The sequence below is a fragment of the Acromyrmex echinatior genome, chromosome 14 (genome assembly GCF_024713525.1).
Source record: "Acromyrmex echinatior isolate Ae372 chromosome 14, ASM2471352v2, whole genome shotgun sequence".
In the NCBI taxonomy this organism is placed as follows: Eukaryota; Metazoa; Arthropoda; class Insecta; order Hymenoptera; family Formicidae; genus Acromyrmex; species Acromyrmex echinatior.
In genome coordinates, this window is record NC_141865.1 from 11,317,528 (window position 1) to 11,342,655 (window position 25,128).

The 25,128-nt window shown below is 37.3% G+C and overlaps 1 protein-coding gene across 1 annotated transcript in view; it reads right to left on the bottom strand.

Moving 5' to 3' along the window:
• The window catches only part of ds (dachsous cadherin-related 1), a 377,057-nt gene that overhangs the window by 333,841 nt on the left and 18,088 nt on the right, over window positions 1–25,128 (bottom strand). The window lies entirely within an intron of this gene.

The window sequence follows — 25,128 nt, forward strand, 5'->3', positions numbered from 1 at the left end:
TTACAAGTTCTTTTGGAAATTATTATAAAAATTGATCAAAGAAGCGATTTTATATAATAAACAAATCGAATTTGTTTTAATTTAATAATCTTGATTAAAGTATTAAATTTATTAGGATATATTTTAAATAAATTTAATAAATTTATGATAGATTTACAGATATATAAACTTTTGAAATACTTAAAATAATTAATAATTATTAGTTGCGTACACTGAGAGAAAAATGTACTAAATTTTAATAAATATTTATTCGAATAGTGTAAATTAAATATATTTACTAAATATAAACATATATTTATTTGGTACAAGAATTATTAATTTAATTCATTATTATATTTTACTTAACAAAATATTTATTTTCCGTAAATAAATGTTGTATTAGTACTATTCAAACAATTATTTATTATAATGTAATAATTTTTCTCTCAGTGTACTGTATATATTTTTCTGCGTGTAGGTGATCAATATTATTGCATAATATTATTGATTTATTGATCATCTGGAGATTATATTAACCCAAACTGTTTCGAATTTAAAATAGACATTGATAATATTACACAAAATAATAAATTGTACAATAATATTGAACGTCTAGAAGTATCACAGATATTACGGTAATTCTAGATGAGAAAAATGGAGTGCACAGAGAAAGAAATCGATATCGATATACGTATAGTCGTGAGAATCGTAAACATTTAATATGAGCGACACAGGGAATTGTATTGCGTAATGACAGTAAGCTGCATCTCGTTTCGAAGGGCTGATCTTTTTCTCACGGCATGCCCTTGTAATTAATCTGATGTCGCTTACAATTACTAAGAGAATACATAAAATAGCGTTAATCCGACGATCTACTACTGGTGACTCGTTTCGATATAGAAATCATTTCGATAACGAGGGTCAAGCTATTCTCGGCTACACAATGACCACGCATTGTTGGCCAACAATAATAACGAGCGTGTGACGTAAGATGCAGTTGGCTACGCGTGTAATCGAGAGAACTGGTGATCCAAAAATTCTTCTGCATAGTTATACCTAGCTCAACCAACCAGGACAAAGCAAGTGTGAAGTCCGAATTTTTTTTTCTGACCCAGATTAACTGATTCGTCACGGACATTCGATATTGAAGTATCAAACGTTCTTCAGCTACTTCTTCAACATTGTTATCTTTCGCATACTTTACACATTTAGTTTTTCGATAAAAGTAAAACATAAATGTTTATATTTAATAAAAATAAAATATTAAATTATATATCTAAAATGTATAAAATTAATAAATGTGATAAAAAATTATTGCTCGACAGCCTGATTTTCATCCTCTAACGGCATTGTAAATTCCATCTTGTCAAAGATTATCAGACGTGAAATATCACGCGAGACAGGTATGCACTGTAGCAGATACATCGACACACGTATAACGTCAGCCACCCGAGAACATCCTGCGGACAAAGTACGTCACGAGGCGTACGAGACTAGACGACAGGTGGTCGTGCTTCTCTTCTCTCAAAAGTCAAGAAGTTCGACGAAGATCGTGAGCGATCTTCCACGTAACTTCGGCCCGAACGCGCCACGATGAAAGAAGATAAAGGGCTTGAAGACCGTGGCCGATGATCGGATTGCGGTAGCCAACGGAAGTATGGTAGCGAAGTAAATGGCAGGGCGGTATTTAAAATGCAATTGTGCGTGTCCGATTCAATAGTCCAAAATCTCAAATATTTAAAAATGCGGTAAATGTATCCCATCATTCTCTGTATATGTGCAAAAAAAAATTAAAAAAAGAATTTAAATAACTATCAAATGTTGAGTAAAATAATTTCAATATTCGGTTAATTTTACCAAAAATAATTTTATTTTTCTAAATATAAAATAATATCAAAATATATTTTTATAATCAATATAATAATTTATATATAAAAATATATCAAATTATATTTTTCTAAATATATTAGGTGTTGGAATTAATTCGTAGCGTTTTTTAATGAAAGAATGTTATTTATTTCACATGAGCATTAAAAAATACATTAATGAAAGTACTTCCCCATCACTTGTAAAACGCTACGAATTAATTCCAACACCTAATAATATAATATAATATAATCAACTGTTTGATAATAACTATTAAATATTTAAAAAGGTAAAATTATATATTCTTAATTATGTCAATCAAGCACATTCTATTAAAACTATTTTATTCTACATTTATAATAATAAATATTACTTATTAGACTCTTTTTTCAGTGAATATTCATTACATTTAAGAATAAATTAAATTCTATTATCTCGTTTTTTATCAAAGTTAATTTTTTATGATAGTTAATCTTTAGAGAGAGAGAGAGAGAGAGAGAGAGAGAGGGGGGGGGCGGGAGTTTATTTTTAAAATCTAATAGCTTAAATAAAATTTATCATAATTCATTATTTCATTATATTCTCTACCTCAAAATATGATACTTTTAGCGTCATTACGGTGATTTTCCCGTTGTGTTCCTAGATGTATTTGCTCTCACGATTCTAAAGAAAGAATAATACGAAGGGTTGATACACTCAATGATAATACTTGTGCGATGAAGGCGTACTTTAAGTCATACTTTATCAGTAATTGCTTCAAGCAGCATATTGCAAATACACGGCACAATGTTCTGACTCTTGCATAAACCTCGTCGACACGGGCGATATAATATCTAGAAACTTCCTGGTTCTATGCATTCCATAGTCACATTCGCTTTGGGAGAGTCATATGTGAAGTCAGATGTTAGATAATATTTTCATTTCCAACTTCTTGAATGGTTTTTCCCAAGGAAATCGTAACGATTACCGGACGTTAGAAAACGAAACGACATGAAGGTATGCACGCGACACGTAGAGCTACGAATCAACTTCTAACGAGGCGAAGATGCACGCCAGTATTACAATTCGCCTACGTGTGTACAGAGTGTATCAAAATTATAGCGGCATTTCTTCTCAGCTTTAAAAACATATAATTCTATTTATACAAAAGCTGTTTAATAAAAAAAAGAAGTACATTTCATGTGCAATTAATTGATAGATTATAATTTTGTTTATCCATTCTCATATCTAAAATTAAATTTGCTATATTTTTTTTTAATGCTTACTCATCCGTGAAAAATTATAGATTGACATTGGTCAGTTCGGATATGTAATATGCACTCGGAAAGAGCACATGACTTCTGAGACACTCTGTATATTGAACCGATTCCCGGGAAGGCATTTAAGCCAACCACCTGCTGTTAGTCTGATGCTGCCAGACTATCTCTCTCTCTCTCTCTCTCTCTCTCTCTCTCTCTCTCTCTCTCTCTCTCTCTCTCTCTCTCTCTCTCTCTCTCTCTCTCTCTCTCTCGAACCTTCTTCTCGCTATCTTTCTCTCTTTCTCGAACCTTCTTCTCACTATCTTTCTGTTTCCTTTTCTCCCCTACCCTGCGCCAGTTGTCCACCGCATCACCAGCAGCCGCTCCCCCGCGTCTTCCTCTCTAGCTTGTATTCAGACGTATTACGGCATCGTGCCGATTCTCATCCGGCGGATGAACCAGAGCTAGTTATGCAAGTCGAAAAGGTACAGGGACGTAGCCAAGGTTATCGTGCAACGATAATGACGGCGATTCTGTGACCTCTCCCTTGACCGAAGGTATCGCGAGGTACGTCCACTCAAACCGCGAACTAGACTTCTCCCCCCCCCCCCTGCTATCTCTTAGCTGTGTTTGGGATAAACCTTTGGGATAGACCCTTCACGAATAAAGAAGCAAATCGAGAATAGAAAATTACTTGCACAATTTCTATTATCTTTTCTAAAGAGGCGAGAAAATTGTAACTGATTGCTTGACTCGCGTCTCTATCAATATCATGCTGATCATGCAGACTTGAGTGTAGGAACTTTGAACGATTTGAAAAGAGATGATATTTTTCTCAGCGTTCAGTACTCGGCAATGAGACGAGAAATTACAAATGCATTAAACATGAAAATATCGATTAGTGCGCAACGGTAGATAAAAAAGATGCCGAGTGTGATAACGGAGCAGCGCGTGCAACTCATAATCTAACGATAAACGTCGCATTCCAGACATTCGTGCAACGCACACACGCGACATAAAATCGGTCGACGTAATAACGATTTCCGAGCTATCCGGTTCATCCGCTTTATCAATCTACTTAATTACGATCAGGTGGTAGATCGCTTCCAGAGAATTCTCTAAATTTCTGATCGTCGATAAGAACATAGCTGATGAAGACATATAAATAGATAGATAGACTTGCCGCAAAAGAGAAGAGCAAAAAGAGAGAGCTTACTCGGGGAAGCGGACGTTTAGAGATGTTCCTCCGAGTTCGAGATCGCGAGCATGTAGAGATCGAGTGGATTGACCTGGTCGATGAGTGTCGGGAGGACATCCCTCTTCTACGACCGAACAGCAAGACCGAGAAGAGAAGCGGTGAACGGAAGCCTCACTTGAAGCTGAACCCTGCGGTGCTCGGGGAACGCGGAAATGCACGGGAACGAGTGCGCTGAACAACGGTAGATAGACGCTGGCTTGATTGGACGTCGGCTTAATTAAAAGTTTTACTCGCCCCTCGTTTTCTCACTGCGTCATCGTCGCTGCCGGCGTCATCGTTGTGTCATGTCACGAGTAAAAGGCTCACCGAAATTAAAATTCAAGGGTTCTACGTATTTAGGCGTGTATATTCACGTGCCACACTTAGACACACTCCTGGTCTGTTAATCTTAATGACAGCGTCGATGTTATTATACATGGTAAAAAAAAGCTGCGCAACGACAATATAATGACACCAACACTGTCGTGTTGAGAGACAAAATAGGAATCTTAGTCTTAAACGCCAATCTAAATATCAATTCGACGGTATGTTGATTTGTTTGCGCGCCACGTTCTCATCTTTACATCGGTGTCGCGTTGAAGAAAATCCACAACCTGCAGCGAGAACAATAATCCTCGAGACCATTCATCGATGTTAGTCGAACTTGAGATGAATAGAATAATGATGACATTTCATTCTAAGCTACGTTCATATCAATGGTGCTTGTTGCGTAACGTAAATCATACGTTTATTCATCGAGAGACAGCACACAAAAGGGTAATCGATCGTGCTCGTGATACGATGTTTTGCGATATCTTAATTATACGATAAGCAATATCGCAAGAAACCAACTCGTCTATAATTGAATCGCCGAAGATTGCAGCGGTTGCATTGACACGCGGCTTAATGATATCATCATGTTACTAACGTTGCATATATTACTATCGAAATATCACATCGAGGTCGCTGAGGTCAACAATTTGTTTGAGAAATGGCTTGACTAATTGGAACGTTGCGCGGTAATATAAATAGTTATCTGTCCTCATTCTAACAATAGTTTCGATACAAATCAAACGACTGAGAAAGTTCCTTCACTATTTGTATTTTTCAAAATGGTTTTTACTTATTGAAGATACAAATCGTATATTAATCTATTCACTTGTTACATAACAGTCTTTCTCACATTATTATTAAATTTGCGACATCAATACGCAAACAGAATATGATTAATAGTTTTTAGATCGAAATTGCAGACACAGATTTATCAGTCTAATAAACAAACCTTTCGTAAAGATAGGAATATAACGAATGTCTTTCGTAAAAACAATGAAATTTGCAAGATAATTTATCATATCTACAGAAAAGTATATATTTGAATTTAATATATTGCATTATACCGTCTACAAATATTTTCCTAATCTGCGTTAGGAAGATGTTTTGATTCTCTAAAAAAATCTTCCAAATAAAAAAGAACGATTTTAAACTATTTCGAAAAAAATTGATTTTTCTGAATAAAAGGGGCTATTTTAAATTGATTTTTTCGTTTACAAAAAAGAGATTTTGAATCGATTTCTTTTGAAAAAAAAAGATCTTTTTAGAAAATCGGTGCAGAGTCGAATCATTAACCTCCATGATATTAATGCACCTGACGCATCTCGCATAACCTGCCACAATTACCATTCTGCGCGGACAGCCCATTGATTGAACATGGATTTAATTAAAAGTCGATCCTGCGAATATCCACGTTATTGCTACATCATCGACGACACAATGCTACAGTACGCAGTGATAGCGTTAAAAGATATCTTGCAGCGCCTCTATCGCCGCCTAATGATATATACTGCGTAGCACGAGCCTTAAAGGCTCGTAAATTAGGACGCGACGAGTTTTCACGCGATTTCTCTCGCTTACAAGAACGCTTTTATTTACGAGCACGCGCGCGAAACCGCGAAGAGCATAGACGCGGCGCTCGAGGGTCATCGTGGTTCATCCAGCAGACAGGATACCATCGGCATCGGCGCGAGGATATTAACGAACGACGTTGCATTATGGTATGCGCTAATCTCGTGAACTTTGCCGCGCGCGATTCTACATCTTACGGTTACGGTCGCGTTAATCATTTCTTGTCCCGTGCACATCAAAAGAATTTTGATTGAATCTCTTTGTACGAAGAAACGCTCTCAATGAATTCTACCTAATGATTGACAGATCTACAAACATTGTATTAATATAAAAAACAAATAATGATATTAGTTTTCTCTCCCCCCCCCCTCCCCCGTCTCTCTCCTTTCAATCTTTTCATAATTCTTCAGTTCCTTATAAAAATAAAAAAAAGTTTCGCAGGTGTTATACTAAAAATTAGCACGTCAGATCTTCAATTTTGATTTTTTTAAAAAACACTCTTGGAATGAATTTTACGAGGTGTCTATGTCGCAACCTTTTTATGAAATTAGTCATTTTGCAAAAAGGCTAACTTTCCTTAAAAAAAGTCATATAATTCTCACTATGTTGGTGTTAAATTAACATCAACATGGTGTAGATTCAAAACTCTTAATGTTTATATCAACACCATGGGTGTATAGGTTTAAAACCCATGATGAATTTAACACCAACAATAAGAATTATATAGATATGTAACCGCATGGCGTTAAGTCACTATTTTTTTAGAGTGTGTGTAACTTTTTTTATTTCTATAAAGAACCGTAGAACTGTGAAGAGAGAGAGAGAGAGAGAGAGAGAGAGAGAGAGAGAGAGTGTGTGTGTGTGTGTGTGTGTGTGTGTGTGTGCGCTACTGGAACTGTCATTATTTTTTTACGTTAATAGAATGTCGTGCTTCATATCCGATTGGCACGAGACATCTCAAGATATCAGATCGCGAGGTAAAGGACTGCAAAATCGCAAAAACGGGAGAATGTTGATACGCATCAGCAAATGGTTACGCTGCACAAATGGCCCCGAATCGGGTTTAACTTCTGGATTTGTTCGCCATAAAAGTTCGAACGACCAGCCGAGAAGGTATACCTATGAAGCAACTCGCGGACGTTTACGTGTACGAGATCTCCAGCATCGTAAATGCCAAAGTGAAGATGCGGTGAGGAAGATCCGAAGCGGGTGGTTGAACCGATCGTATATCAAGTTGTAATAGAGAACTGCCCCGGTAATACCAGAATAATTTCAGGAAATCCTAGACGGTCCATTATGCTATAATTACGGTCCTGTGCGAAAGTTAAAAAATTCGTATTCTCCTCGTCGGTTAACATATAGTTGGCTATTACATATAGTTGGTGCAAAGAAATTCGCAGCGGGAAATAAATTTTATATACGAATCAACGCGATGGCTACCGAATTGATACGGACCTGTTTTCTGCGCTCGTATGTAAATGAAGGTAAATAAATGATTATCTTGTCAGAGATGGGTTCTTGCTGTGTATTTTAATAAAATAAATTTTCCACGTTTTAAAAAAATATAATTACGAAATATAATTACGCTAATCATATCATTTCGCGTTACATCTATACTGGATCGCGGCTAAGTAATAATGACTACGTCAAGATTATCTAGGCGCCAGTACACGTAACATATATAATTTAATAGTATAATAATTAATAAAAATTTATGTCATTTATTTCATATAATTATAAATTGATGATTAAATTTTACTTAGCAATTTCCTTACTGAGAGATTATTCTTTGTTTGGATATTAAGTAGTATTAAAAAACAAAAGGTATAAAAAGATACAAAACGTTCTGCCTGTTAATTTCGTATAAACGAGAGAACATCGAAATTGAAAACCTTTGATCTTAAAGGAACAGTATGAAATTTCATAAGAGTGTTTCACGTTAAGACAAGAGAGAAAGATAGAGGGACGAAGGGCTATATCCATTTGAGCATCACATCGGAACGCGATCTGTCGAGTTATCGGTCTTATCGATCGGCCAGCGTAACGACGAATTTCCGTCGAAGCGAGAGCGAGCGGGTAGATTAAAGTAAGCACGTGGGGTGAAAGGGACAGAAGAGCAGAATGGCGAAGATGATTGGTCGAGAGTGAGAAGAGAGGCGCGGATCCTATCGGAAAGTAATTACCGGGCCGGTTGTATGGTCGTAATTAATCAAATTCCGCGTAGGGATGACGCGACGAAAACGAATCGGTCCTGCGGCCAGGGGAATCTACGTTAGTGAAACACGCATGTCTCGCATGTATTATCGTCGACCGACGCGCATACGGAAGAGGGTACGAGCGTGCGAGCGTGCACGCGGGATCCGCTCGCATTCGCTCGGCGTTAGCTTCCACTTGACGCGCACGATCCTCCGATCTTGCACCTTCCGACTAATTGTACGAGTCTCTCTCTCTCTCTCTCTCTCTCTCTCTCTCTCTCTCTCTCTCTCTCTCTCCCCCTCCCTCCCTCCCCCCCTCTTTCCTTCTCTTCTCGTCCATAGCGATGGAGAACCGTGACGGATCAACGGGTCAATCGAGGTCGTCACTCGGCGCATCTCGCTGCGCTTCTTCTTACTGCTTATCACTGATTACACCGTCGCGAAGTCATCGGTTTTCCGACAGGATCGCGCGCGAGAGAGAGATGGGAGCGCGGAACGGATTAAGTGTAACTCGGAAGAAGCTGTTCTCGATCTCTGAGGAGACTGGGTTAACTGACCTTGAGCTGAGCGATTCGAGCCGTTCCTTACTGGATTATAATGCTATAACACGCCAGGGTGGCCGCAGAGTATCGTGCCGGCTACGAACTAATCGATATTTGACGAATATTTAATTCTCTCGCAATAAATTTGTGACCAAAATCGTTTATATACCTCGCTTCTTCTTAATGTCTCTTATCTGATGGGATATGTATAACTTGGTAAACGCGGAAGGATTAATCCGTGTCTAATAATAGAATAGCGGTGCACGTAAAACGCATCATATAAACCCCACCGTGAAAAATTTAACCTGTTCTTACAGTATATCGTTTCTTATCGTTTTGCCGCCACAAGAGAAGGCTCACAATTCGTAACACCTGCGATTTTGTCGTTACGTTAGCCTTGATACGGCAGTTCTTTGTTTTAACTTCGATATGATAATAAAATAATGGAACACTTTATTACAGGAGTATAATAATATGGCTTCGGTAAAATACTTAATAACACTTTTTGTTCGACAGTATCATTACTCACGGCAGATATACAGGGTGTCCCATAATTATTGTGCAACATACTTTAATAGTATACATTAACACGCTGCCTGTCAGTTGAGTTTCACAACATGAACGTAAACAAAGCGAACGCGTGTTTAAATATACCGGTTGTTTGCCTCGCAAAAAAGAAATTGTCGCCGATCCGAAGACATTGAAACGAAGAACGAGTATTTACGACATAAATCATTCAAATGTAAGTTTTCTCTCGGTAAATCAAAGAGAAAAACAGAATCCTTAGAAATCTAATACTAGCTAATTTATTACTGAAAGACAGTAATTAATTACTTATTTAGAGTAAGTACTAAAAATACTGAACAACAATTTTTAGTATTTAAAATGAATATCTAATTAATTATTGTCTTTCGATATTAAATTGATCAGTATTAGATTTCTATATTATCTATGTACCGTTCATAATTCATTCACGTTTTTTGCTTGATTCATAAATCCAGCCTTTGACAAATATCAGGTTTCAATATATTAAAAAATTGAAATTTCTTAGGGACTTTCAATTATTTAATGCTACGTTATTAAGTGAACATACAAATAGTAGCACAACTATGAAGATAGAGTTTAAATCCTAACTAATTAAGATCTTAAGTTATAATAACATATAAAATTTTTGAAATATTTTAAATTAAATTTGAGCCATAATTTAAACCAAGTAACAAATTATAACATAATAAATTTATCAAAATTATTTTAAAACTTTTTTACTACGATAATGTCAGACTAATTAGTAAAATTAACAATGTTTCTAATATCTGGCGTTTGCGTTATCTGTCTCTTAATATTATCGATTTAAGATATTAGATAAGTATGGGACACAGCCTATATCGTTTGTCGATCATATGAAATGAACTACGTAATCATGTAACGTTAAACGGTTTAAATATAATCTCATGTCATGAGTACTTATTTATTACCACTAAGTACGTTCCCTGATGTAGGTTGCAAAAGGAAATGATCTATCAATATAGTCGCCGCTTCCTCTCAAATAAGTCATAAAATAAAATTTCCCTTACAAGCAGTAGTCAGATGTTGTAGTAATATATCGATAAACAAGCTCGTAACATTTTCGCTAATGATAAGAGAAAGTAGAGAAAGAAAAAAAGAAGTCTTAAGTGTACGATCGCGAGACACAGGCTTAGTAGTATAATATTGTGATTAAGACTATCAATTGAAAGTGGTATTTGACACGTTACTCTTCGACCACATTATAACGACCATTAGTATGCAGGCCAAGTGCTGCGTGTATGTAAATCGTCTAATGGCATTCTGCATCGAAGAAATTCTCAAGTGCTTCGTTAACTGCTCCACATGCAAAACTGCCTGCCCTATCGATAGGATAATCAAACCGCGCCAGCGCGTACGACCACCTACACGACTTTCCTGCAGCAGTGCATCGATCGGAAAGTGGTTTTCCCTCTGAGCGTTGCAGCCGGTCGCGTCGGTCGCAGGACGAGATGCGTGCGGCGGAATGCGCCCAGAGCCCGATCGTGCGGCGGAGAAAATGCTCGGGACGTGGGATCGCCGATGATCGATCGTGAAATTAAGTGTAAAGCCGAGCTCACGAAATCCGATCTCGCGTGCGGCCTTCGGATTCCGTCGATCGGTCAACGACCGATCCGCAATGAATTTTCCTTGATTATTTCGTAATCGGGACAATGAAAACATTGTACAGTTATGACAAAGAAGTGTTACCTGAAGTGTAAGAAACTGTCTTGCTTAAAACCTGACTTGCCTAAAAATTGGCCGTTAACGTTACGATAATTTTTCTTAGTCTTTAGAGGATATAAGTTTATTTTTTTTAATTATATTTATAGCTTTTCCTTGAATAAAATTTGTTACGATTCATTATTTTATTGTATTCTTTGACGCAAAATATAACACTGCTTCATCGTCGTTATAAGGTAAACGTCACAGTGACCAGATATATACCTATGTTCGAACATTTCACAAACTTTATTTGTTTATATTATTATTAATTTATATTAATCTCAAACGCTTTCTTAAATATAATAATTAAAATTATAACTTAAGTGTAATCTTTGAATAGAATTAAATTGTAATATTGCAATATATAAAAAAACATTTGAGATTAATAATAATAAATGTTGTTTAAGTGTGTCCGAGATGTTCATCTTAGTTTCCAATCCTATAAAGGATAAAGTTTGATTTTGATTACACGTTCTTTTCAACGACAACGTATTAATGTATTATTCCTGTTTATCCCGATGGAATAAATAAACTTTCGTGAATGGCGAAACTAATTTTCACAGAATCACCGTTCCGTTTAGGGCAAACGTGTCTCTCACGCGCACGTTGATGCACGTGCGAACGAGGTCTACGATCGGCTTAGCCCGCCGCTTGTACTTTCCGGTCGTACCACCAAGTGCATTGGAAAGTGCGGCTCACACGCAGTTTCCCGTCCCGCTTCTCTTCTCTCGCTCCTTCGTGCCTTTACTTGCCTTATAGTCCAGCATCGATCTGCTTACCAGACCGCTTTCTCTCTTCGACGCCTCGATGCATACGCACGTACTTAAAGATCGACCTCTCTTCCGTACCCCTCTTCACCCTCACCTTCTTGCCCCCTTTCCGGTCAATGTTTCGTTAAACTCGGAGGAATAAAACGTTCGGATGCAGCCGCAGGCTCTTCGGCAAGGAGTGATCGAGAGTGACCGACTTCGATCGGGATACGAGACACGGCCCCGATTTTAACGCCTTCGGCTCTCGACAGATTCGAAGAGTTTCTTAATCATCCCTCATTCTCGTATCTTTGTTATAACTTAATTGAACCGCTCGCCTGAGAAAGGGAATGTACGGAAAATGAAAAATATGTTAATTATATACGGTTCTATCATCGCCTTTAATTTGTTTAACCGACCACAAGCTCTTCGCGAGAAATTTCAATTTCTCCTGGGAGAAACGCATGTTCATTTTCCGGAGCAAAAAATTATCGGATGCGTAAAACGTACTGATAAAATTATAGTTTACGTACGAGATTGTGATAAGCATTATCGCGGTTAACGCGGGTAACTTAAGCTTGTAAAGAGTTTCCACTTATTTTTCTTCATTAAAGCGGCGATAACGATTTTATGATATAATCTATCGAATCTATAGATATTCAGAAGCAATCATGTTAATATTCTGCCAATTTTTCTAAAAATCATAAAAGTTAATTTATCTGCTGTTAATTATTATATTAAAAATCATTATATTTAAAAAAATAATCTAAATCATTAATTGTTGTATCTTCTATTTTTTTCCAACACTGAGAAAAATGTACGAAATTTTAATAAAAATTTTAATTGAATAGTACTAATAAACATTTATTCATAAAAGAATATTTGTAAACAAAAAAAATATTATATAATATTTAAATCAAATTAATGGTTCTCGTATAAATATATATATTAAATATTTACTTAGTATATATTGATCTAGCACTGTTGAAATAAATATTTATTAAATATAAATAGTTTTCTCTCAGTGTGTTAAAATTTTGAGAAAATACGTGTTGAGCTTTGAATAAGATTTCTCTCGGGATTAAGTGAACCGTTTATAAGCCGGGACGTCGTTGTAAAGTGACTTTATTAGACGTGCTTATAATCCCAGTAATGACAACATGAAGGGAAGGAGGGATATATTGGACGATCGCATAGAAAGTGCAAGGATTTTTCTGGCTTGCCTGTCCTAGCCGTACGTGTCTGACCGAGCTCGCCAAGGATTTTACGAGCAGTTCTTCTTAACGGCGTTATGCACCGTAGATTCTCGAGAGCTCGCCAACTTAGTCCCGGCCTTCTCGTAGGAGTTCTCGAGCAATCACCTACTTCTTACGACGTACACACCTTCTTACCGTCTCCTCGTCGCGCCGGCTCGATAGCTGGTCGGCACCGTTTGTCCGCGCCGTTGCAAGCATCACGCGTGTGCGCGTGTGAAAGGGTGATTTTTGAAAGATGCCGACACGGCACTAAAGCTCAAATTTTTCGCAAGATCTCGCGAGCGGAGAATAATCTCCCGGGAATTCCAGCCTGGAATTGCGGTCTTCCCACCCGGTGGGTTAACATTAACCGTCGGTGCGGAGTAACACGCGGAAAAAGACTCGCGGAAAAAGACATTGAAAGTGTGGCAGTCAAGTTTTAGGTCGCTTCCCCGCCGATATGAAGAACTGTTCTCTCTTCAAAATTTACGAGTGAGAAACCATCTTTTTTCACGATTGTTTAAACCGAGGTTTAAACGATGTACTATGTATTCGATTATGGAACGCGAAGACGACCAGCGAGTCGTTTGCTGCCCTTTGTTTAGAATAGAAAAATAAAAGTCTGACCAATCTTATAATTTTTTTTATTAAAAACGGTATATATACAGAGTGTCCCAAAATAATCGCCAAATATTTCATAAGCAGGTAAATTAAAATGAGTCGAAAAATCCTTTACCATTTTTGCAATTTTCGTAATAGTTAACAAGATATTAATCATCAAAAATTGTTGAAAATTGATCTTTAATAATTTTTTATTCAAATACTGTCAACTTTACAAAAAACTGCAAGAGACAAAAATTATTTATTTTCTTCTTATAGAAGTTTAAGAATTTGTTATTAATTACATTTTTTACCAACATGAGAAAATATAATATTAAAAAATTCTGAAAAAAATCCGGAAAACTTTATAAAGCGGTGTCTGCAATAAGATTTGAAGGCATAAAACTTAAGTTTTAAGTCTTAAACCGTAAGAAATTGATCAATCACAGACGAATATGAGGAGAATAATCGACTATAATTGGCCAATTTCTTATGGCTTAAAGCTGAAGTTTTACGCCTTAAAATCTCATTGTAGACGCTACTTAAAGTGTTTCACAAATCTGCTTTTCAACTTTTTCACATATTCAGTCATTATTTGAATGGTTCTGCCATTTTTTTATCAAGCCAATCAAAAATAGAATAAGATTGATCAAAAACTTTTATTTTTAGAGACATTAGAATTGCCTAGTACCACTATCGAGATAGCTAAAAGAGAAGAACGTTGGGTAATCCAGGGACACGCGGGGAAACTTGATAACGGATGGTTATCGCACGCGGTGCTGCTAAAAGCGCGGGAAAATGATGGTAATCAGCAACACCGATAAAGATAATTCCATTCTTTTCCTTCCTAAACGATCGCCGCCCGTTGGCATTTATTTTCAGCTAGCGAACCGGCGCGAATTATTCTGATCATTTCTGTGAAGGGAAAATCGCCGCAATTCGTGGTGAAACACATGGACTTTGAAGGTTAAAGTATCTTATTCTCTTAGAAAGCGACAGAGTTATTATATCTAAAAAAAACAATATTCCGTCACTCACGTTCCGTTCAATCGTTTCTGAATACGAATCGCGTAAAATGATATGAAAGAGGCCATTCTCGAGTCGGAATTTCGTTCGTAGGTCGAAGTTTCCTACATTTCATTGTCATTAGAATCACATTCGTCGACGTATATTTTTTCCTGAAGAGAAATTTGGTTAACACTCACCAACCTGTAGCTTCGCGTTTAACAAGGATGACTTTCTAATGTCCGTAATTGCTTCGCACGATACGGTCCCGCGATACAAGTCGTTATTCCCGTTTGGAGAGCCGACCGATCCTAAAGATCGAGATTTGGCCTCTATTATTCCAAAGATGCGAAATGAAGAACGACGGCGTTACGCTTACGCACGCGCGGCTATACTTCCGTGCGGAGAAATTTTCAGCGCGGAGAATTAAAGCGAGCGCAAACGGCCGCGAAATGATACAGCGAAAGATACGAAAGAAATTGCTTGCAGGATCGCTACAGTGAGAGAAAAAATGGTTGCAATTATCATAATTTAACTATAGTCATTTTTGGGAATAACTATATATTTATAGTTATTTTAAATGTAAATATAGTATCAATTGTGTGATAATAACAATAGTCTCACACATACACTGCCTAAAAATTTTTAATTTTTTCTTAACATAATTTTTAATTATTATTACCATATAAATAATAAGTGAATTTAAGAAAATAGTTATATTCATTATAATTATATTTATTAAATAAAAAGATGTTTTTTTATTTATTTTATTTATATCTTGATATATTTTACTATATCGATATTTGAAATTATTATAATTTATAGTACAATTTTTTATATTTGAAAGACTTTATAGCTATTATTACTAACGTTACAGTAATAACCATAAAAATAAAGCAATTATAGTTATAAATATATAATTACAAATATCAAGCATTTTTCTTTCAATGTAAAATTTAAATTATGTCAACGACCTCTTGAAGCAGTCAAGTGGTATCAACGAATACAATTCTGCTCGCCAACAGTAACAAAAAACGTGAATAAATCAGCGAATTAAGAAAAATTATAGACGCATTATGCAAACTCGAAGTTACTCGATCGCCTATCCTTTTTCCGTTTAAATCGTTTATTCGTCAAAATTGAAAATTATTATTTTACGCAGCGATTACATGAAATATCATTTTTTAAGTCGTACGCTGCCCAACACGCGTTATTTAATTTATTACATTGGCTGCTGCGCAAAGTTCTTGCGCAACCCGTAGGATTCTGTGGTAAAGGAGTTTCAATTCAGCGAGTGTCAACATATACATAATAAAACAGATTTACATAAATGGAAATTACTTTTGATACAAAACGCGCATAATTCATATTTTGGATATCAAGAATGCTGCATCGCGGTAATCTGAAGATAAACGACTTCCGGGTATTTTCACTTCTTATTATCTAGGAATACATATAAACGCATATTTATGCGCGCTACAGTCTTCATTATGTATTCGTTATTTTAATTTAAAGCCATGCGTGCTCGCGGGTTAACGAGCGCGTCACATTCTACAATCCGAACGCGAGTTCCTCGAGGAAAAAAGGACCAGATTCGCATTATGTAGCGCTGTATTACGATTAGAGCCGAGTGTGGTACGCTGGATTACATAATCCGCTCATAAATAAACGACCAAGCACTCGCGCCCGCACGCTCGTGCATTCGTTTCACTCGGCTCGAAGAATGCGAGTGTCACCTGTTGACGGATCGATCACGCGGATCATATGAATATCGCAATTATGGCCGGTATTCATAGTCGATTCTTATATTTAAGACTGTCTTAACCTTTAAATAGGTAAATGGGGTGTTCAGAATACCCTAAACAAATTTTATTTTTACAGTTATGTTTTTTAATAGTATGTCCAAAGTTAAATTTATATTATTTATGTCCTTATGAGATAGAGAAATATAAAAATAATGAATTTTAAGACTTCTAGGTAATTCTGTTTATTTTTCTTTTCCAGAACAAGATTTATTTTAACCCTTCGTAGGTATTCTGAGTCTTTTTCGTTCAGCCCAAATTTTTTTACTAGGCTTTCAACAAATTTAAAAAAGTCCAAAATTAAATATCTGCTACATTGCCAAAATAGTTACTTAACTCAAATGTCAAAATCTTCATTTAATAAAAATTGAAATTTGTGCCAAGAAATTTGACAGTCTGGGTTAAAAAAAAGGACCTAGAGTATTTACGAAGGGTTAAAATAACTATACGTGCTGTAGCGATCTACTCATTTAAAGATGAAGTCTTAAGATGTTACAAGCCAATCAGAAGGCTGTATTAACATCTTAAGACATTACTTAAGACGGTCTTAAAATGAGAACGGACTATGAATACCGCCCTATGACTTTACAGGTCCACGAAGTAGCGCAATCGAACTCTCCGCTCTTCGCAACTGCAACAGAGGCAGCGAACGGTGCGAATGCATATACATATATCTCTGCCTCGTCGTTTGCGCTCGGGAATGCGGTCTATAGCGCGTAGGATCGAGAGCGGACCAACGAGAAGTAGGGAGAGACCAGGAGCGAATGTGAAGGAAGGAGTGAGAGAATGAAGAGACGTGAAACGACGCGAACGGGACAGAGGAAACAAGAAGGAGATACGGGAAGAGAGCGGGAGAGAGAGATATGAGAAGAAAGGGTGAGATAGAGAGAAAGATATCGAGCGAAAGATTGCGAGGGAAAGGGAAAGGATCAGAAGAGAAGCGACGTGGAAAGCCGGATTCACTCGAGTAAGAGCGAGAACAGGGTGATAGGAATGAGAGAGAGAGAGAGAGAGAGAGAGAGAGAGAGAAATGGAGAAGCTAGAAGAACAGACTCGGAGTGTGACAGAGAAGGAGAGTGCGCACGGCAGTCGTAAACGGCAACAATTGCTGCGGGCGTTGCCACTCGAAAGCCTGAGTGCCTAATGCCAGATGTCAGACGGTGGTTAGAGTCATTACGGTCATCACTTCGTACCGCGATATACGCGGTGTGTGTGCACCGGCGGGGCCGATGCAACCAACGGCCTCGCTCTCTCGCGTTCGCATTGACTGCCACGCACCGCGATCGCGTCCGATTCGTAATCGATTCTCGACTCTCGAGAGCAGTGGCCGTGGAAAGTGTAGCGACGATCGGGATAAAGAAAGAGAGAGAGAGAGAGAGAGAGAGAGGGAGAGGAGAGAGAGACGGGTCCTCGAGAACGAGGTGGACGGGAGGAAAGTACCGAAGTGGAGCACGCCTCGCTGGCGTTTTTCTCGAGACCCTCGTTCTTTCCAAGCTCCGTTGTTAGAGACGGATGCGTATAGAGAAACGGACAAAAGGCGCCGTGGCTTAATGATCCTCCGTCGCCGGTTAGGACGGATAATGGGAGACCTGCGCGAGGATGAATTGGAATCAGTGTTCCCGACGTGTAGGCCGCGAGCATAAGTACGTACGCACGCGTTCCGTTACTCCGCGTGCGTGAATACGCGTGGATATCGTTAGATGTGAGAAATAAATGCGCGTGAGACGGAGAGACTAGGGTTTGCTGAAAGCGCGATTCCTACGCGAATCACGGTTAACTGCATTGAAGAGATGAATTGTATTCATAATTGAATTATTTGCCAGTCCAACGAAAACAATATATCCACTTGATATATTCGTCTTTTTCTATTAATTACGGGCTTCACCCGTATATTACTAATCTACCGCTATCTGTAATTGTTATCGGAATTGAATGACCGCGTTTAGCGTTGAATGAAGGCGAGAGCAAAGACAGAGGTTTCTCAGAAGTCGAGTGCGAAGACTGGACATCGCGCGAGTCCAACTTCCAAAACCCGTTTCTACGTCGGAGTCGCCGTAGATCTGGTCTCTGTTCGCGAGATAGAAAGAACAGCGAGCGAGTTGGATAGAGAGGGAACGAAGCGAGACTGCGAGAGAGAGAGAGAGAGAGAGAGAGAGAGAGAGAGAGAGAGAAAGAAAGAAGCGAGTGAGAGCGGAAGAAATGCATAGAGGGGAAGGGAACGAGAGGTCCAAGATGAGGACCGAAGGGGTGGAGCCGCATCGAGGGGGATGGAACGAAGAGGACGTCCGGGCCCGGGCCAAACCGGGACCCGGTTCCGAGAGAGCTCGAACGAAAAATCTGTAATTATAATAATTACAGCCGAGCGAACAACAATTATAAATCATCATTGAACTAGGCAGCGAAACGCCAATAAAATATATATCGTACTGGGGGCAGACATTAACATCGGCGTCGCATCGCGCATGTAAGGATTGTAAGAGACCCGGGCGTTGCACCCCATCCCGCCGGATACGTTATGCGTTCGTACCTCGCGCGTATATATACGATTGAAAAATACACTCGGTTATTCCCGTGCAATTTCCATCGGTATTCGGCGATGCGTACCCGCGCCGCACGCGGATGACAATCCAGCGAGACAAAAAAGGGTCGAGTGAGCGCGCCCGCGCGAGACAGACGGACAGGATGTGGGAGAAGGAAGGCGGAGAAGATTTCTTCTCTCCCTTCATTTCGCGTTCTTGCTTCGTATCCTCATCCTCCTTCCCGCAAGAATCTACGGTCCACAAATCGCTCCTATGAATGACGGACATTGCGGAGCATTTTTCTCTCGTCATGGATGAATATTTCTATCAGAAACGCGACAATTGAAATGTCATAAGCGTTCTATAAGGATTGCGAAAAATGTTTCGTCAACCTTTATAAAAATTTAATACTTGTACTAATCAATTAATCACTTATTTGGAATATTAAAAATACTATTAAGGGAAAGTGCATTGATTGTATATCGAAGTAATTTAACAATCAACACATTGTTATCTTTGATGTTATCGATATATTATACATTTAACTTTTAAGTAGATAGGGTGGCTTAAAACATTAGAAAAAATTTTAATTTCGTAGTTATAATTATAGTTGACAGTTATAATTATAGTTATAATTATATTAATTATACTCTTATAAGATAAAGAAATGTAAAAATAATAAACTTTAAAATTTTTAGGCATACGGGAAATACTTTTTATTTATTTTTTTTTTCGAAATAAAGTTTAGAAAAATTATGCCTGTAAGATGCTATGGCTAGTATTCATAATCAGTTGTTACTATAAGACCTTCAGTACAGACGTCATGAATCAATCCAGAAAGCTATATTAGCCTCTTAAAACAATATTTAAGATCTTAAAATAAGAACAGACTATCGATCTCTAATTGCTTCACAACATCTTGAGATTGTATTTAACTTAAGATAACTTTAAGTATACGAATCGATTATGAATACCGGTCTATAATCACCTCACCTACCCACTTAAAGGTTACGACTTTAATTTTCAACGGCTTTTAAGAACAAATCCATCTATGCAAGAAGAATCAAACATTCTTTCGTTATTTTTGTTAATCAGTCTATCATAAATTCGTTAGGCATTGACATGATCGGGAGCCGCGGCGGTTTAATATTACTTTCGACGATTACGTCGAACGTAATACGATCACTCGTAACGTCAGTGCGCGCCGACAGTAGTGAGCCGGTACACGCGTAATCGCCTTTGCGAGACGACGCGACAGCTCAAATTTCAGAGACGCGTGCAAAAGGCGACGACGCGGCGCCGTCTATTATCCCTCATCCTATCTCTTTTCCGGGATCTATCCTTTATTCCATCCTGGCCTTGTCATCGTGGAGTGTATACAAATGCGCACGGCCGCTCGCTCGGCGGGACGTAACGATGCGGCGCCGACTCTCGTGAAGCATCCCATCGGATTGTCGGGACTAAACTTGTTCGCGTTCTAACACCGCTCCGGGGACAAAAAAGTGTCTCCTCAGCGGCGACATAAAGTTCTTTTGGATATATTGATAAAAGTAAGGAGGAAACACAGAGTCTTGCTAATAACGTAATGCATGAGAAAATGAACCAATCAGAGTACCTCATTTCCTTCCTTTTCGTGAAATAAAAGATTCTGATTGATTGATTTCTTTATGCTTTATGCATTATGTGTTATACAAAGGCTTGTACTTCGGTCTTAACACAAAAGGTCGCCTGTAAGACTTAATAATCATATCATATTAATCATCTGTGATCACATATTTTTTTTCACTTCTTTCCTAGTCGACCACAGGTCATTGCTGCCTGATTGTGTTTTTTCAAAGAGTTTTGAATTCTACAAAATTTCGAAAAATGTCTGGTACACTCTTTTAACGCTCAAAACGATTTTACAATGACACGATACCGATCGTAATGTTTTTCATTCTTTGTAAGTGTCCGAATTTGAAGCAGAATAATTGAAAATTGAAAATTCACTTGATAGCATCACGAAGAATTAAAGAATCATTTGTTGAATAATGATAGAGCAATTAGGTCAAGATAATTGAAATAGCCAATAGACATGATTGTCAGCATTTGTTCAGCTAAAAAAATGCGTTACTTTTATTAATATGGAGTTCTAACGGCAACAGCCTCGCTTTGAGAAGTCTCGTTAAGGAAACGCGCGGAAGAGCCAGCAGGAAGACGCAGCTATACATTCCTTTCTTTTCCTCTCCTCTTCTCTCGACGACGTTACGCCCCTGAGCGACTCATGCCGCCGCTATGCGTGCCCGTACGTATAGCGTATACGCAACACTTCTTTCCTCATTCAGGTCGCCGCTCGTGGCTCCTACTCGTATTCGCTCTCGACGCTACTCCGCCTCTCTTTCTTCGCGGAGAGAAAGACGCGCGGGCCGTATGCAAATGAAGCGTAACGCGGATGTATTTCACTCCTGAACTAGGTGCCCTTTTTCGCAGAATGAGAAAACGAAACGATAATTGACGACACGCTGCTTGAATGCTCACCGGTACTAATTGAAACAACCGGAAAAAAATCTTACTCCTTCCCATTTATATCATCTCTTTCTCTCGCTCGAGTTCTAATTCAAGGTTGCCTAAACAAATTCCTAAAATTCTATAACTTTTCCCCTTTTTCTATAATTTTCCCTTTCTATATTAAAATGTGTATTTTCTTGCCGATTTGGAAACCGTTAAATATTTTGTTAAAACTTTGTTATTAATATTTGTTATTAATGTTCTTAAATTTTATTACTAAACTTACTTTACTTTATTATTAAACTTTTAAGTTACACAATTTGAATTTATTTTTCATGACATTACATTAAATTTAATATATTTATAACTAAAAAGTATATATATATATATATATATATATATATATATTTGTGTACATGTACATAAAATTTAATGTATTTTTCATAAATTTAATGTACATGTTCATTTCATTTAAGTAACTATTGTAACTTAATTTTTAGTTAAATCATTCATTACTTTTAATTTCGTTCATAACCACGAGTTTCATTTACATGTAAAGGAAGCTCGTGTTTACATTTCTAACAGTGTAAGTTATAGTAGAGTTACTTAAATGTAATAAATGTACATTAAATTTCACAAAATTTTCTGAAAGGTACATTAAATTTCATGCACGTGTACACAAACACATATACTTTTCAGTTTATAAAATACATTAAACTTAACGTCATTAAATTAAATTCAAATTGTGTAACTTAAAAGTACATTAAATTTCATGAATTCATTTTTAACAGTGTACATTAAACTTCTTTAAAATGAAAAATCTTAATTTTTCAGAAAAAAATTTGCAAAACCTTTCTCTGATTTCCAGTTTTGCGACAATCCTATATAATTCTACACTGAAAAAGAAAAATTATTTATTCGATTAAACAATTATTAATTTAGTCAAATAAATAATTTTTTTCCCCTCGTTATAGGATTAGAAAAAAAAGATAAGGAATAAATTGAACCAAAATTAAAATTACAGCTTTCCCAGCTTTAACATACATGCCTAACGGCCCGCGGCTGGTTACGAGCGTTCGTTCGTGCCCTTTCGCCCGCCTGACTGCATCGAGAAACCTTTGATGAATCTTAGTGACTTACGCGAAACAACGTGGATTATGCAAGGGTTAAACGCAAAGTACCCACCGGGTGTGTAACGTCACTCTCTCTCACCGACGCGACGCGACATTTAAGATATTAATTTATAAAGTCGTCGCAAGCGCGTGCAACACGGCCGGTAAATATCTCGCGCAATCGATTCCGATGACGGGATCAATTAGGAGCTCGCGGCATAAAGACCAATGACGGATTTTCTTCGATCGAATCGGTCGGTATGAATAATCATGATTTCTCAAGTAGTGTGTCAATTAAACTTCGATCTCGCATTGATGAGCAATTCGCGACTAGTGACTTCTGTATAATCGACCCGCTTTCTCAAACGCTAGTTTATAACGAATTAATATAACGAACACCTCAAGATCGAATCAAACTTTCTCTCTCTCTCTCTCTCTCTCTCTCTCTCTCTCTCTCTCTCTCTCTCTCTCTCTCTCTCTCTCAACCCTCCCCCCCCTCTCTCTCTGTCTCTTTCTCTATCTTTTAACAATTTATTTGTCGCTTTTTATCTTATATTAGTTACTATTTTCATTTAGCTTTTATTTATTCCTTCATTCCTCTTATCTATCATATCTACTACATTACGTTATGTATATTTTATTTATCTTCGTGTAATATTCTCTTCAAATTTCTACGCTACCTGTCTGTAAATTTTCTTATCCTGTGCTCGCTAATTTTCTTATTTTGAGTCTCTCCAAATTTCTGTCCCAATCGCACATTAATTTTAATCCTTACTTTGCGTTTCTCATTTTTCAACATTATTCTGTCCGTGTGTTCTTAGAAGACTTGAATAGCAATAAATATTTTATCTATCTATCTTTCTCGAAATATAAATATCAATTACAGTCCAAGAGAGACACCGTCGGTATCGCGCTTGTTAAAGGAGATGACAGCGTTACGCCGTCCAACGTAACACCCGCGAACAGTCCGAACAAGTGTGGAAAATATTCCGTCCATCATATAGATATCAAACGGCGTGACAAGCAATTCACAAAATTGCAACAGCCCGCGGACCTATTCCGTATAACTTTTTGCGTTGCAACCCGACTGACGAAACAATTGCCCGTTAGCGTTACTATATACGACTTCATATGCGAGCGAGTGAGCGCGGCGTTAAGAGAGCAGCGTTAAAATCACGCTATGTGAGAAGCGCAACGTAAACATATCGCTCGCACTTTGTACGCAACAATGCTAACAAGATGAAAAACGGTTCCCATTGTAGACTCTCGCGTTCCGTGCGTTCACTCGTCATCTGGCTTGACATGACATTAAACGTTTAACCGAAATTCAAACGCATACAATAAAGTCGTAAAGGGATTCTTATTCTCTCAAGCCGAGTATACATCATCTATGAACAAACGCGAAAGTTCGTTGTTATTTGTTGCATAAGTTCAATTGTTGTATGCGGCGAATTTGATCGAATGCTGGCGCTCGGTGAGAAATCAAGGAAAGAATAACAAATGTCTTATAAATAAACACGACTGTCATGAACATTCGCGTTCGCTGTTTGCTCGCTAAGGCTCGATTCCACATTAATAAAATTAATTTAATCTTAATGTATAAAAAGAAGAGCATAAAAAACACAAGTTATAGTTTGTGATATTTAATTATCATTACATTAATTAAAACATTAGACGTTTCGGCCACAATCTGGCCATCCTCAGTAAATTCATAACATTCTTAAAATGCAAAGTTACATATAGCACATTAAATTCAACTATCGTATGATATAATTATATAAACGTGTTCTTTCATTTATGTGAAGATGCTTCGTACAATAATGTTACACCGCCAATTGTCATATCACGAAAAATGTAGAACGAGAATTTCCAGATTCTAATATAACAAATTTGCGTATCATTAATATCTTCTAATCGAAATGTGTAAGAATAGAATCGTTACCTTTTCGTTTACTTTTACAGCAAAAAAATATAATGATGAATCTCAAGTACATCCTTTGCACAGATGGAAATTTGTTGTGACATTGTGTGTTGTTATTTGTCATATCATATATTTTACCACTATTTATATATATGAGTCAAAAGTTTAGAAAGTTCTAGAATTATTTATTAAGTATAAGAGAGATCTTTCTTAAGAAGAGGCAGAAAAATATCAGGCAAACCTTCAGTGTCACTTTGCTTATTGATACCACTTATTTTATGTATATGATTTCAGAAATTCTTCTTTTCATTAATGATTGTTCTGTGTCTAAAATTCTTATGTTATCCCATCATCCAATTCATTCAACTAGTGACGTGAAACCACTGACATCTCAGAAATGGATCTTCTTATGTTATTCTCAGCCTTATGTTCTTTTATACGAGTTTTTAATTTCCTTTTTATTAATTTAAT